This window comes from Gymnogyps californianus, chromosome 6 (genome assembly GCF_018139145.2).
Source record: "Gymnogyps californianus isolate 813 chromosome 6, ASM1813914v2, whole genome shotgun sequence".
NCBI classification, from domain to species: Eukaryota; Metazoa; Chordata; class Aves; order Accipitriformes; family Cathartidae; genus Gymnogyps; species Gymnogyps californianus.
Window position 1 is genome coordinate 1,167,174 of NC_059476.1, and position 16,239 is coordinate 1,183,412.

The following is a 16,239-nucleotide window of genomic DNA, read 5'->3' on the forward strand; positions in this document are numbered from 1 at the left end:
AGAAACTCCGTAGTCTTCATCACTCGGCACAGGGCTCAGGCGTGTGTCCCGTGGGAAGAGGAGCTGCAAGGGCCTGGAGGGTGTCAGCCTGGCGTTGGTGCAAAGGCAGGTTTGGGGTTACTGTCTGCGCCCGGGGCAATGAGCCCCTTGTGAATAAACAGGCTGAGACAGATACTTAGTAGTATCCTGCTTTTTGCAGATATTCAACATGCTGGAAAAGCAATTAGAAAAATATGTATATGTATACAATTGCAATATTTATAGCTCTCTTCCTGTACTGAACCTGCTGTTTCTAAGAACAGAATGAAGAATTCACCCAAGTAGAAAACAGACAAACATGAAGCAGATAGCACCGCTTTTACAATTTAGCAGAAAAATGGTAGTTTAAAATACTTGTTTACTCATTGCATATAGAGAGCTGCGTATTTTTTCCATAAATTTATCTTGTTCACATTTCATTATTCTCGGAAACATAAATACAAGGAAGCACAGGAAGATTAAAAGTGGAAGGCATCTAAAACTGCTGCTTAACCACATCTTGCAGCACAGTGAATTATACAACAACCCTTTAAAGGTTCATTAGCAGTTCTTATGCATGGCAGAGTGGTCGGGCTTTATTTGCCAGCTCAACTCATCCGTAGCGGTTGCACATGCTTTATTTTCTCTGGTTACAATTTATCAAAAGCGTTTTGAATAAAAACTGCAGAAGCCAATGATGCAGTCAACCATCCTGGAACTGAACTTGCTGCCAGAAATAGCAAAGTAGAAAGTTCAATAGGCTTTGTACCGAGACCTGGAATCAAGGCTGCGCATAGCCATAGCCATGGAGCGGCACATCGCAGAGAGCAAGGAGTGGTCATGGCTGGAGGTCTCGTCTGATATCACGGAAGAGATTAAAATTTCACATGCGGTTATGTGGACCCTCAGCCCGCGTATGTGAGAGGCACATTTTCATAGGCGTTCAGGCACGTGGGGGGATCCTTTCAAGCACCGGGACTCCCAGCACCCGGCGATTTAGCGAGGTGGGGAAGTTCATGCAAAGGCAGGTCACTCTGGCAGCCCGAAGCAGTTCTTCCTTTGGATGGTGAACCGGGTTTGAGGGCATGGATCCCGCCTTCATCCCTTGCAAGTGAACAACAAAAATCCTGTTGATGTAACAGAGCAGATCCGATGACTTTTTAGAAACCAGCGATGTGATAAGAAGTGTTACTGCCACAGCAACTTAGGAAGCAACAAATTCTGAGCATTTCGGTTTCACCCAGAGGAAAGCTATTAGCTGCTCAGTAACAGGTGGAAATGAAATTTAAATCCCTGTAAAAGACAATTGCATAGTTAAAAATACATTTAGTTGTGCTACTGGCACTTTGCAGATTTTCTTTCATTATCCTTTTTAAGGAAATGGGCGAAATGTATGTATGTTGTCTGACTCTGCCACCTACCATCTCCAACCAAAGACAGTTTGCAGCAGTTGAATGACATTTATTTGCTGCAGAAATATTATTTGTCTCTCATGCTCTTGAAGAAATAATTTTTCCATATGTTTGATACATTAAAAAGTGTACTGAACATTAAAAGCAAAAATAATAGTCGTCCTTCCATGGGCATGATGCATACAGTCTGGTGAGATTAACTTCAGGAGCTAAATGCCTTGAATTGAATTAGGGTAGTGGAAGTTTGTGTCTCAACATGAGATGGCTGTACTTCTTTATCACAGATCCCTATGAAGAAATTGTCCCTGAATTCTTTAAAAGCTTTTACATATCCTCCATTCAAGACATTGAATAAAAATTAGCTATCCACGAATATTTTTTTTATTTCCAATACGAATCCTCTTTTGCTTGCCATTTACGTTTTTTGATGTGATCCAGTCATTTTCTTTCTTTCGTGACTTTTGTGCTTTAGATGAAATAACTCTTGTTGGAAAAATATTGCCCGCCTAATTCTTTACCAAACAACTAAACATTGATTTTTTTTCTCACAGATTATTCTGAGGAAGAAATGTTACTTCACAGCAAATGTATGCAAAAGGGAAAAGCCATCTGTAAACATTAAAAAGAGAGCAAATAAATAGCTGGTTTAAGACAAAGAATCCTGATAGATCTTTCTGAGCAGAAGAGCTGACGGCAATACGGATAATGCCAATAACTGGCAAATCTCTCAGCTTCTGAAAGTATCTGCAGGCTTTGGTTTCGGCTCTGTGTTTTGTAGAGCATATAGTATAAATTGGAATTGTAAGAAGTATTCAAAAGCAGAAAAAATTGCAAAATACATTGTAAAATAGATTGGCTTAATCTTTTTGCTCTCCTTCGGTCACCCTAGGATAACATTTCCAGTCATTACCCTCTACAGTCCTGCCACAATATAAAAATTGGCCGTGGCCGGACCGAAGCCCAGGGATGGGATCTCAGCAGGAGCCCTCTTGAAGGCAGCAAAGCGACGTGCAGCCCTCGGGTAAAGGGCCCGAGAAGTGTCCTGGGACAGCGGACAGTGCCGGGGGAGGCTCTGCCCAGCGCCTGCGGGCGCTGCCCCCCAGCAGCACTGCCCTGTCTTGGGGTGCGGCACGGGCAGCGGGCTGGAAAAGATTGGAAAAGCAAACCAGCTCCATGCACGAAGTTCCTTCCAACCAACAAACTGGCTTATCCTCTCTCCTCTCCTGGTGCTCAATCACTAAAACACCCGTCACTGTTTCTGCAAGAGGAAACCTTCCAGGTTCCTCCACAGTAAATAAAGACTGATGAGGACCATTTCATTAATAACCTCCAATTGATGTATTACTCCACTCTGATCAAGGTATTCACCTCTCTTCTTAGTGGAGAGGCATAATTTCTTTTTTTTTCTTTTCAGAGATTGAAATGCTGCCTTTTTTATCAGTAGTGGATACGAGGCATGTTTCATTAATTTCAGGAATATTCTGGTGCCATGCATAGCGGTTGCACACTGATTTTTTAAACAAACGTGCAGTTATAGTAATGTGGTTGTTATTCTCACTAAAGATGAAAACAGGTTCTTGGAAAAATAACACAGGCATATTTTGAATTGAAGTGGAGGGTTTGCCCCGTGGAGACTGGCTCTTGCAGGAGAAGCACTATAAGATCACTAGAAATTTCCTGCGAAAGGCTCCTACAGAGACCGCTACTCCCTAGAGGTGAGGTTTCGTCTCGTAGAGCGCTGAAGTCAGAGGAAATAATCCAATTAACGTCAGCGAGTTTTGAATCAGGCTGAGGAATCCTGGTTAGCTCAACCAGAAAAATCAAATTGCTTTTAGGACCCGTACATCGTCCTGCACGCCGCCCATCCTGGTAAGAAGCAGATGCACTTCTGTACAGTTGCCCAAACTTCAATGAAGTGGGGGAAAGGGATAGACGAGCCTCGAGCATCTGCCCAGGGCCACCCCGCGCTCTGTTTGACCTCGTGTTCAAACACACTGCCTGAGCAATAGCCGTGATCCTCTTCCTGAGCATCCTGGGAATCCTGCGCCGGTTTCCCAGAACAAATTGTATCTGGGGCATGGCCTGCAAAATTGTGTGTTCGCCCTCCGTGAGGGGACGTGTCTCATCTGCGGAAGGTGAAAATAAGAGTTTGTACAGAAGCAGCCGGTTCGAACTCAGACTTCAGGCTCGTCTTTTGTGTTTAAATAAGGCAGTTAAGCCAAACTGTCAGGAAAACTGAGTGAACACAGATTCCTTACTGCAAAACACTGGTGGCATTGCTTAAACTGGTCCTGCCAAGCAAGTTTCTATCAAGCACCAAACCCTGCCTGTAGAGATCAATGGTGTCCTGCCCACTCAGCACGTTCCCTGTCCCGTTACCAACTGCAACAAATTCTAAAGGCATTGTTTTAGACCACTGCTTTCATATATTTTTAACTTCTACCTCTTTAACCTTTCAAGCCTCGAGCTTCTGTCTGTCCTCCAGGTGAAGGTCTGTCCTGAACCCAGGCAGCTCCTTGGGCTTTCCAGGTTGAGAGGTACCAAGGTCTGCAGCCAGCGTCCCTCAGGGGAAAGCTGTCTCCCATTCCTCACCGTAACGCCCCGTTTACAGCTGAGCAACCGGTTCAACCGTAGGAGTTTACTGAGATGGGGCTGATTAGCTTTGTCACACCATCAACATTGAGTGAGCGTTTCTGTGGGTGGGTGGGAGAGGACTACACAGGGACACGTGTCAGCCCCGGGGAAGGTGCATAGGGTCCTTGCACCGATTCAGCTTCTCTCAGCCCATTAAACCCTTTTCTGCAAACCACAGTTCACGGTCCGATGAGTTTTGCTTTGGTCACATGAAGAACAAAATACTGGCAGCCTGTCGGAATTTTCTCATGTTTTGTATGCAACATTGCATTTAAATACACCTCGTCTAGTCACAGACACAAAAGCTGGCAATGAGCGCAAATAGCTTGTGAATGTATAATTAGAAGAAATGATCATCAGCATTTACTAGTTATTCTCATGAAAAATGTCACCGATGTACATCATTTGGATGATTGCCGCTGCGGCTGGTTATGAAACGTACATTTCTCATGGCATTTGCCGTTCGCCTGCCCCAGGTAGGAAACACAAGAGAAAAAGTGGAGGAAATCAGACTTGATGGGTCATCTCTGGAAGTGACTGTCCCCGCCCCGAGCACTTTTGGGTGGCCAGGGATGATAGCTCCCGGCTCGGTGTGCTGTGCTGCCAGCAGGAATGCTGCTATTGCTCAGCAGTTAATGGAGGGAGATGTGGCTGGTTATTCTGGGACACCAGTGGAGACATGTCATCATTTCAGCGCTTAGCTCGTCTCCTCGCTGTAAGGGGCTGGGCTGCCAGGGTGAGTGAAGAGGACCTCGGGCTTTAACCCCCATGCACAGCCACACCAGCTTGAGCTGTCTGAAAGTGTCACTGGGCTCCCGGGCAGCTTCTCGTGTGGACAGGAGTGAGATGGGACATCGCCAGGGAGGAGGTCACATTGTTTCTAGAGCAAAGCCAGATCCTAAAAATCTAATGGGAATGTTCCTCTTTTGAGACAAATAAATACACTCTAGCTACCAACAGAAGACTTCAGCTTTTTGCAGAGCGTGCATGGCAAACCACCGAGTGCACTACTGCGGGCAGCTTAACCTTATGGCGTAAATACACACCGCTTTCACTCCGTGCCAGCTCACAGCCCAGCGGCTCGGTGCCAAGAAGAGCTTTTGCTTTGCGCTCTGGCGGGAGACCCCAGTCGCGTCTTGGCACCAAGGCAACTGGCAGAGGGTCTTGCAGGCATCAGCAGGAGAGGGCCACCCCAAAGGGCAGCCCAGAGGCCGACCTGGAAACCCCGGTACCTTACGCCCGTGTTGTGCATTTGCAGAGTTTCTGGAGGCACAGGCCATCGTGCATGTCGTCCATAATCCCTCCATGCCTGAAACTGTTTAAAATTCATACTCAGGATGATGATACTCACCCGTGAGGAATCACAGTGTTCCCTACACCACCTTTGAACCGTACATCCATCACAGCTGGGGAAGCTTCGAGATCGCTCTTGACAACTGCTCTCCGTCTCCCTTTCTCTTTCTTCTTGGGAAGGGTTTGAAAGCTCATGAGCTGAGCATGGCAAACTTAATTAAAGCCTGCGGTCTGACAAAGTCTCTCTATCCCTCAGGTCTCAGATGAAACAATTCTCCCCAAACTGAAAACACTTAAAAGTATTGTCTTTGTTCTCTTGTTCAGAAAGACGATAAAGGCCCAAAGTCCCCTCAGCTATAGAAGGTGAAATAGTGTTTGGCTTATTTTTCTTTTTCAGCAGCGCTGTATCATGTTCTCAAACTCTTGAGTGTTTCTGCCTCTTTTCCGGGTGTGATCCCGCGATCTCTCTGGGAATGTCTCATCACATGCAGCATATGCTGCCAGCTCCTCCATGCCACGGAAAGAAGATGAGCTGGGAAGCGGACCAGTGCTGGACCACGAGGTTAATAATATTTTAATGTAGCTCCGTCCTTAGGAGTGCCCACATTCCCCCAGCCTCCCACCGCCTTGCCTGTGCTCGGGTCTTGCAAGCACCTTCCTTTGCCGTTAATGAGGGGTTTAACTTGCAGCTACGAGAAGAGAAACGGGAGGTTTTCCCTCCTCCAGATGAGTTAAGAGAAAAATAAACAGAGATGGATAAAGAAACCCAAAGGAGACGAGCTAAAGACCGAGATCCAAAAAATACAGGGGAAAAAAGGCTCAAAGTAGGATAATATGTAGGGAAGGCTTCTTTTCTAATTTTGGAAAGGGAAAAAAACCCTCTTGACCTGCACTGTGCAGGAAGCAAAGGCACGGACCGAGGCACGCTGGCTTTGTTCGATCTGCCTGTGTCTGTTTGGACGGGCAGGCGTGCCCCAGCCAGAGGTCTGCCGTCGGCCAGCCTGCCGGGATGCTGTTCCGTGCTCCGTGCCGTACACCCGCCTCAGCCTGGCATCGCGGCACCGCTCCGGCGGGGAGCATCCCGCAGGACCCGCTCCGGCTGCGGTGGTGGTCGAGGACAGGTCCTCGCTGGACACCTTTATGGACTAAATAACGACGTTTTGGGAAAGGGAGGCCTGCTGGCAGCCGCAGGCTCCTGTCTGAGACGCCGGAGTTAAGGAGGGCGAGGAGCCCGCAGGAAGGGTTTCGCCCGCAGCGCCTCGGGTCCGGGGTTTCATCTGCTTGACCTCTGGGGAGCAGAATTGCTCGGCAGCACGAGCCAAGTGTTTTGTGCTTTACTACTTGATAGTTTTAGGCAAGTAGTTTGAGTTTACTGCCGGCTTTATTGGGAGGTTTTTTTTCTCCTTGAAGTCACCCAGCCTTTGGTTTTTTGCAGTTTTGCTTTTCATTTGTCCTTGAATTGAATGAGATTTCCAGAACTGGGAAGCTTACAGGGCAGGACAGGCTAATCAGGAGAGCTGAACACATTATGTACGTGCATGTTACTATTAAATATTACCGCTGAGACTGGGAAGAAGAAGAAAGGGAACGCCATCTCCCACCAACTTGTTTCCCCCCTCTCTGCTTGCTGCGTTCTGAAGCAGTTTCCTTTCTTTCTGTCCCAGTTTGTGTGTAGCAAAGCCTTGTGACAAGTATTACTACGTACAACTTGAAGAATGCATGTTTGATTAACTAATTGTCATGTGCAAATGGATTTTCCTCTGCAAACACAATAGTCCATTTACAAGTTCATCGGCCACTTCTGAAAATATTTCTCTAAAAATACATATGCAGCATCATATATCTATGGGAGTACAACAAGGGTAATATTTTCTGCTCCAGTACTGAAGATGCAATTGGGAACTTCAGTGGTTGTAACACTCAGTGTGTGCAAAAAACAATCTCCAAAAATGGAAAAGGTTTTCATAACACTTGAGAGGACATGAAGATCAACTGAACTTTTATCCTCAATCGAGGGCATAATTCATTGGATCATCTTGTTACTTTAAAAATTATAATCAAAAAGGTCTTCATTCTATAAGCACAAATCTAGTCTGTTAGGAATTATGGATATTTAGAACACATTGAATTTACAGAATTTGAGAAGTAATTATAGTCTTGGGGCCAAAAATATCTTACCCAACTTTAGTGCATGATGCATTTTTTTCTGATGGACTAGACGTATTTCTACTGAGTTTCTGAACTAAAACAAGATTCACAAAGAAATGCAGTTACCCAAACTGGCACAGATTCACAGAAGTTCTGCCTAAATTCAGAAGAGTAGCTCCCGGAGGTTCCGTGGTTTCTGTTTCTGGGCACATATGCTGTTTTCATACTGCTGAGAAGCTCCGCATCCATCTCATGCCTTGATCCCCCCCGCTGCAGCCCCCAGGTTAGGTACGCACAGGCTGGGCAGGCGGATACGGTGCGGGAGGCAACAGCAACAGCCCTGCGGTGTGGCGTAAAGACCACTCAGTTCTGGAAAACCTCGGCTCTGCAGAGAAGAGACAACAAAATCACACCAGAAAGTTAAATTTAGCCTCTACACTGGAGCAGGGAAGGTTTGGGCTAGAATGGCAGGCAAAGCGTGGGAAGATTTACCGTCCAGCCGAGGCTTAATTGCTGCCACGGGTGCATATTTCGGGGAGACCGTGGGAAAAAGGATACAGGTGGTCTGAAGCGATCCCAAGCAGGTCAGAGCAGTGCTATTTCAAATATGCTCCTTGGCTTGTCATGTGGAAGAGTAGAGTAATTTCTACTGTATCAATTACTTGTGAAAGCCATTTTCACCCGTTTTGTTACCTTTCGGGTCAATCCGATGGCAAAAGGAAAAATATACCCAGGCCAGAAGACAATTTGGATAGACCCTGCTGTCTGTGATTTATTGTTTTAATTAAAAGCTTTTTAAGCTTTAATTAAAAAGGTACATGAGCATTCAGTATTCAAGAAAAATGCCTTTGTGTTTGGGTCAATTGAATAACGTAAAATATAATGAGATACATATTTCTAGTCTGGAGCTTCACATGGAAAAAAACAATATACCTAATTAAAAAGTAAATTTGAACTGATAGAAGAGAGCTGTTGTCAGACAAAATAAAAGGTGTGCTTTAAATTACACCAGCAGAGAGGATTTTTTTTTTTCATTTCCTCACTGTAACACCCCTTAAAAATCCCGTGGTACAAATTGAGTCAACTTCATGGATGTGTATCAAAGACAGTGTGCTAAACTGAGTAACAGGTTATTATTTCTAATCCTAATGGTGCTTAACACAGACCAGAGAGTGAAAGCTGGGAGGTGACAAGCTGTAGCACAGAAATTGGGAAGCTTTCTGCATTGGGAACCACTTGAAGTTGCTCACACCCGTCTTCAGTACAACCATTGTGGGGTCCCCCCCCAAAAGGGAGCTGATTTACCTGATGCCCCCAATTTTTGGTGGGTCCCATTCCCATTGACCGCGTCTCCCCATGCACCATGGCCTCGGAGGAAAGCCAGTGCAGGGAAGATGCTGTACCAAGTCCATCGTGGCAGTGCCGTGGCCCCGCCGTGTGTCCGCCTCACCCCTTAACCTCACGGCGTGAACCAACGCAAGAGCTGGCCCCAGGTGTCCAAAACAGCCAGCTCTCAGTTTTGGGGACTGCCTGGAGACTGAAATGAGATCTGAATGCAAATAGTGGGTGTAATGACACGATGCCAAGTTGATAATTTTACAAAGGAATTCCATTTAACTCTACATGCAACTCATATTCCAGACATCTAAGGAGTGAAGTAGGTGTATTTTGGCCTATGTTCCTGCTAAAGGCTGCAGAAAGAATAAAATATAGTTTCTACAAGTTCTTTTAAAAATATTCAGATATTTGCACAACCTGAACGCTCTCTTTCTGCCCTAGCTTCTCCTAAAACATCTGGTTTTTGCAGAGCTGGTGCTTTCAGGATCAATACCTGGGAAGGGGGCAATATCTGCATCTGCTGCTGAGGGCTGAGCACCAGCTGGGGACAAAACCTGATCCACTCAGCAGCCCCGACACTTGCCGGGCGGTGGGAGCAGCTACACGCCGTGATGCTTGTTTGGGTTGTGCCTACTCGAATCCAGAGATGCTCCTTGCCCACCTCGTCCCCAGGGAGACAGCTCTGTGCTGGGGTATCGCTGCCTGAAAGGTTTGCCTTTGCTGCGTCCTTTGGGGTTCCTCTCTGCAAAGCCTGCACGCTCCAACACAACATTTAAAAAAAAAAAAATTAAAAAACTCTCCTCTTTGGATCATTTTGCATTTTCTTCACTTCCATTGTATTTTAATATTCTTATCGAGGGTCTCAGGCTAGCTGCCTGGGGAGAGGAGAGGGAGTGAATGCACCCTTAGAAGGACTTTGAGGGCTGCAGTTATTGAATTGCCCCTCCTTGCTTCAAAACATTTCCAAGGTCTGTAGGAAGGAACATTTCTTCACTCAAAAGCATTGCATCATCTGCATAACAGTGATGGAGCTTTTCTTCTTGTTAACGCCCTCTCTGAAAACAAGTCCACGCCAGGAGCCTGACCTGCTCTAATGTAGCACTTACGGTTTCAGCAGAGTACGGTGATCTCCGTCGCGAGGGCAGAGGGCTCGGGCAGCGCTCGTCTCCCTTTCCACGTCCACGGGTCACTGCCCACGTCAGCGCTGGGAGGGGGAGATGCTGCCTTAGCCCCTGGGGATCGGCTGGTGTGTAATACGTCTTGCTTTTCATGCACTAGACCAAATAGTAAGACATCAAGGGTAAAATATAAAAACCAGCAAACAGCTGGTTAATGGCTTTGTTGCTCAAATCACATTTGCGATAAGTGATGGAAGATAAACACCGATGGCTTGCTTGCTTAATAGAAACATAATGTTTTCACAACTAAGCCCAAAGAAAGTAAAATAAGATTATATTTTCCTTTCACTTAAAAAAATCTTCAGCGTTTGCAGTAGACTTCAAGTGTTTGAGAAATGTGGGGAGTTCACTTATTAAGCCAGAAGGAGCCATAGAGTTTGCATCAGTCTCTAATTCTTGTCTTGTTTATCCATGTTCTTTCATGGCTGTCATGAAGTTCCAGTTTCTATGGACTTAGAAGGAAAAAACTTTTCAGTAAAGATGTAGATGCAGTAAACAGAAACCATTTTTCAAATTGATTTTATCTTTACCAAAGTTGACTTTACAAAATGCTATGAAGGAATTTATCAATTTCCTAAGAAAAAAATATTTTGATACCTTTTAGAAAACTCTGAAAATTTATAGAAAAAATATATTTGCATTGTAAAGCTTTAAAATTCTATGATTTTATGCTTTTTTACTTTTTGAAGTTGCTAATAAACTATGAGTAGATTTTTCTGTACCTATGGTGTTAGTGGTTCAAGGTTCCTATGGCTACAGAGATTCTGAAGTTAGTATGTACAATTCGGAGGTTAGAGGAAACTGAGTGAAAATTATTTCTAAACTGCCTTCGTTTGTTATTTTCTTCTGTTAAAACATTATTTTTTTCATCAATGCATCATTATGTATCAACGCTGTAAACTAAATAAAAGTGTTAAATAAAATGTACAAGGATTTGTTTTAACAGATTTTGGCTTCAAAATCTCATTCTAACTTTGCTTGAATCAGCAGGCCAATGTTTCCTCTATTGCAGGTAAAACGTAGAGATTCCATCCCAAAACATGGTTTCTACAAAAATCTCCTCATGCCAAAGTCACTGCAAGAGGAACGCTTTAGACAGTAGAGCATGTTTATTTTAAGTAGTCCTTGATTTCTTTTTCATGCTAGAAGTGGCAGAAGTATGTAACATATAGCAGCATGGTTTTCATTTATGCATTTAATTTAAGGAACAAAATCCTTTCATAATTTTTTCCCTGTGCTTTTGTTTGACGGGAAAGTCCCTGCTTCAATAACCAAGTTCTTCCTTCACAATTTCTTTCGTGGACTCTTGCAGCAACATAACTTGAGACCCAATGCCTGTGCGAGCTTGTTAACTACAGCTGGGAGTATGAAGCGGATCAAGGAAGAACCAGCTGGAGTAAATGCAGAATTAAGGTCATTATTTAAAAGGAGCGGAGCAAGCTCAGTTTGCTTCCACCACCCCAGCACCAGGACTGTGGTCTCTGCAGGGATGCTGCCTCTGGTGAGTCTTTGTCCTGCCCGGGCTTCCCAGCCCTGCCGTATGGAGTGCTGTCATTAAGGGAGATGTTTGTGGTTCTCCTGAGCTTGTTGCCCTGTGCACGGCTCTGCTGTGTGGAGGATGTGCTGTACGGGGTCTTACTGACGGAGGAGACCTGGCACGTTAGCTGGTGTGCTGGGCACTGCTGTGGTTCGTGCTGGATGGTCCAAGGTACAGCTCGGAGGGATGGGTAGGTTTCTATGCATTAAAAAAAAAACCTGTGTGATAGTTTAAAAGAAAATAGTTTGAGAAGTGGGGAAGCCAGCTCCTTTCTTGTGTACAAAAACCTTGAAAGCCTTTCAAAAAGCCACTCTGTGACTCAGATGAGCAGGGTAGAAAAGAGACTGTAGCTGAGGGAGAAATGACCTTGCTGTGAGAGTGCCTCTGAATATCAGCTTGATCTGAGATGCTGGAGCTGTACTTCACATGTGCCCGGGGTGGTTTACAGCACTTCTAAGGCTTGGGAGAAAGGCATGTAATATAGAAAACCGGGCTGAATAAGGAAAAAAACACTGAGATTGTTTGACTGGAAAGCCATAAACCGAGTGAGACAGTAGTTCTTGACTCAGTCTGTGCTTTAAGCAGGGGTAGTCTCTTCCAGAAGCACACGGAGTGGTGGAAGATGGTGAAGGATATTGCGTGCTGTTACAGGCGATCTGTGCAGTGCTGAGGTGGCATGTACGAGGGTGCAGCCAGAGATGACGGCTACCACTTTCTGCCCATAATAAAGAATTTCAGTACTGGTATTCCCGTACCGCACGTGCGCTGGTATCCTACCTGTTAATGCCATTTGCTGATGGTTATTTTGTTGTGTAGCCTGCCCAGACCATGTGAGTTATTTAATCACCTGAATGGGTTTTGGGGTGTTCCTTCTCTCTTGATCAGCTGGAGCGTGGTCTGCCATGGGCTGCTCGTGCTCTCTTCTGCCATCCTGAGCACGTGCCCTGACTGCTGAAGTCATTGCTCTTAGTCTGTATTTATTTTTCTTTGTAGCTTTTCCTTCTCCTTCAGTTTATTGTCAGACCTCCTCTTACCCCTGAGTGGAGTCATTTTCTTGTTGGTTATCTGCCTAAACTAAAATTAGACAATGGCCAAGTTAACAGCTCTTTATTTTACTGTTAATTGGCATTTGACCAGCTACTCCAAAATTATGCTGCAAAGCTGCATAATAAAAGAAGAATCCACAATTATGAATGTTCTTTTTTTAATTTTAAAATCAAACCGGTTTTTCTTATTTACATTACTGTGGCTTCTCATGTGCAAACTGGGGTTTCGGAAAAGCTCTGCTGGGGAAAGCTTCAGAGTTCCCCCTCCCCCTATAGTTGCTTTTTATAGCTTATTCTAGCCATTGTACATATTATTTTTCATCATCATATTACTCATACACAAGAGTATTGACTGTTCCTACTGTTTACACTGCCATTTTTAGCTTGTGACTATGTTTATGGCATTAACCACCCCTTGTACTCTCCCTGAAAGTGTTCTAGCAAACACCGAGTGCTCCAGCTTGGCAAAAATATCTTTCCCTCCTTCTCGACCAACGAAGTAGGTCACTATAACCTTTCTAGTTAAGAGCATTGCACTTATTATGCAGTTCACTTCTGTCAGGCAAACTTCTTAGGACCATGTTTTTCTTGCTTACATTTCTGTAAATTTAAAATGACTGGATAGGCACAACAATCCATTCCTGTTTAAGGAAAGTCAACTCAATTTTCCTCCTCTTACAAAGTGGCTGGGTCTCCAAGGCACACAAAAAAGACCATGTAACAATCTTGTATAGTTGAAGCTTGATTTTTCTGAGTTCTTATTTAGCACTGCAATACCCTGTAAAAATACTACACATTAATACTGCATAAAAAACCAGCAAGTACTTCCACTCTGCTTTATTTTCTCTCTTTACCTAGCTATTATTAAAAATTAATGTTTCTAGGATTTTTACATTAAATTATGTGCTGCTGACAGTCATGCAGCCTAGTCCAAGATCACATTGATGCCCTGCAAACAGGTTTTGTGGTTTATGGTTTTTATGTTAGCGAGCTATATCCCCTTTTCTTGTCAACCTTATCAAGCTCATGTCTCTCTCATACCTTTTTGCTTTTTTCCCTGTAGCCTGGTCAGGCTGTTCTTTTTTAGCTGACTAAATAACTTTTGGTCTGTTGTGGAACACTGTTTCCAGTCTGCATGCTCATCACTTCTGATTTGTCTGAGAAACAAGTTGCAAGACTGCCATAGATAGGCTTTTTTGGTGGAAGTGGGGCAAAAAGTGGCATCTCAGTAGTATTTTCTTTCTGTTTTTCCCCTCTATAGTCGAAATTTAACATGACAAAACTAAAAATAGATGCCAAAGCATTTTGAGGACAGCTGGAAATACAACACATGGTGAGGTGGAAAAGATGGAGCACAATGAAAATAATGTGAGTGCACTTCCAGTTATTGAACTTTCACACAAGAAAACATAGTATTTGCTGTACGTAGTGCACCTGGTAATACAATGCGCTTATTTCCAAGGCCCCTCCCAGTCTGAACCATGAGTCTATGATAAGTATAAAATTTTGGTCAAAATTTTTTGTTCAGCCAGAACATGTGAGGACATTTATGTTAAATTTTAATCTACTGACTAAAGTGAGCTAGACAACTACCAAAGGAAGCAACATTTTAACAAAATGGTTGTTCTGTGAGCTTGAAGCGCTTCAATTAAATCACTGCAGACTGTTTGAAAACAGACCTGTTGGTAATCCAGAGGGTTTGGCCCAGGACCTGACTTCTGAAGCCCCCAAACTTCAGCTTACGCAGCAGACTGCCATGGTGAGTGATGCGACACAATTGTGTGTTTGGGGTTGAGTGGAGTCTGTGGCCCCTAGGTACTTCAGCTGGCTGTTTCTTGTGTAACACATCCCACACAATTGATCTGAGATTTCTTGCATTGTCCTAATTGTGGGATTGTCCTTGATCTCTGGTAATAGCACTGTAAAACTCTCATAGCCTGCAGAAAAAAACCCACCTTGCCTGAGATGAGATGGTAGGTAAGTAAAGTTGATTAGAAGACGCTATTTTTGGGAATGAAGTGCTCTTCATCAGCTGAGTCAAAACAAAGTTATGTACCACTGATTCAAGATTTCTGGCAAGGAAAGAGTCTCTGGTCAGGTTGTGCTCTTTTGACCTGAGATCCCATTTTTATTTTCAGTTCATACAGCAGAAGCAACAGAAAGCATGAGCTAGCATGGATAGTGGCAGCAAAGCAAAAGAAAAGGGGTAAGCTTGCAAAAATCAAACCAGGTCATGCATTTAGCACAGACCTAAATATGCAGTGATAAGGACAATAAGGAGAGGTAGCATAATGGAGCAAAGAGCTGATATTAGGTATTGAAGGTTCAAGCTATGCCTGCTTAGCAACATAATAGGCTTAAAACTTACGTGAAACACAAACAGAAAGAAATAAAGGCAAAATAAGGAAGGACGTGATGTTTAAAGCACCACTGACTGGGATGTGCTGAGCTAGGTGGCTTATATTAGTACAAAACCATCTTTTCATTCAGTCAAAATAGTGAAGTTTTGCACACTTAGTTAAACTCCGTTCCCTGAGAAGGCTAGTTCTCCACCAGGAGAAGAGTTGTAAAGGTACTTGGGGAGATATAATTTCAGGTGGACTGACTTTGAGGTGTTGCATTTGTGCATCATGAGCTTTGAGAGGCAGCTCATTACCATCCTTCGGAAATCTTGATTAAAAGCTGTGAGTTGCATCCAGGTCTATTCCTGAGGGAATATATCCATAGCTTTCTTCGAATTGTATAGAATGTGAAAAACCAGCCAGGTATTGCTCAGACTCTGCTGCCCTTTCTGGCTTTGAAAACCAACTGTTGGACTCAGCCGAGGTGATCAAGCTACAGAGGAGATAGTGTACAACATTTTAAATTTGGATGTGGCTGAAGCGTGTGTTTTGCCCTAACTCATCCAATGCAAAGCCCTGCATAACTTTGTACCGATGAAATCCCAGCATACATTCTCCTCCTGGATTTCATTGTTGGCTTGAAAATCCAGCCAGGACTGTTTGAGGCTTGTATGAGCTTGGGCTCAGCTAGGAGCAAATCTGGACCACCTTGTGATTGCAATGGCTTAATATAAACCCAGAGCTTAATGAGTGAAACTGCATGAATCCAGCGTTTGCGTGTGGCCTGCAAAATGGCAGTGTGAAATTCTACAATACTTTTGTGTCTGTTTCTTTGAAAATGGAAATTAAGTTGGAACGAACAGCAGGAGCTAAAATTAACACAAGTTCCAACTCCTTCGCTAGTGGGTGCTGATTCCTGTTTCTAGGGAAACAGACAATAAGCTGGTGTGAAAAGCCATCTTCTGAAATGCCCAAAGTTATCTGAAGTCTAATACTACCAGGCTGTCCTCTGTAGGCTTTATGGTAGACTCTCTTCTGTTGGAAAGCTGGTTACAAAGTAATAGCTAGGATTTTGTTTGCAGTGCTGAAATAAATTAGTGATCTACTGCACAACCAAACTTTGCCACACTTTAATTATCTTTCAAGCTGACATCATTTTGGTAGTTGCTCCTGCTCTGATTTATTGTTCTTATTGCAAGCTTATTTGTCAAAAGTTAACCAGGTGTAGAGCAGGAGAGCTTGCACCATCCCTCCCCTAAGCATGAACTTCCATAGCCCCCTGGGAAGCTACCC

General features: G+C 44.1%; 1 long non-coding RNA gene across 8 annotated transcripts in view; it reads left to right on the forward strand.

The window, feature by feature from the left end:
- The first annotated feature begins 11,495 nt into the window (after positions 1 to 11,495).
- LOC127018057 (uncharacterized) overlaps positions 11,496 to 16,239 on the forward strand; it is a 30,983-nt gene continuing 26,239 nt past the window's right edge. For 6 of the 8 annotated variants that reach the window (XR_007766693.1, XR_007766688.1, XR_007766690.1 and 3 more), the window contains exon 1: positions 14,273 to 14,363. This is a non-coding gene — a long non-coding RNA (uncharacterized LOC127018057). Of the gene's footprint in view, positions 11,523 to 14,272; positions 14,364 to 16,239 lie in introns of those variants that run through there. The other 2 variants (XR_007766694.1, XR_007766695.1) reach the window with 1 other exon arrangement.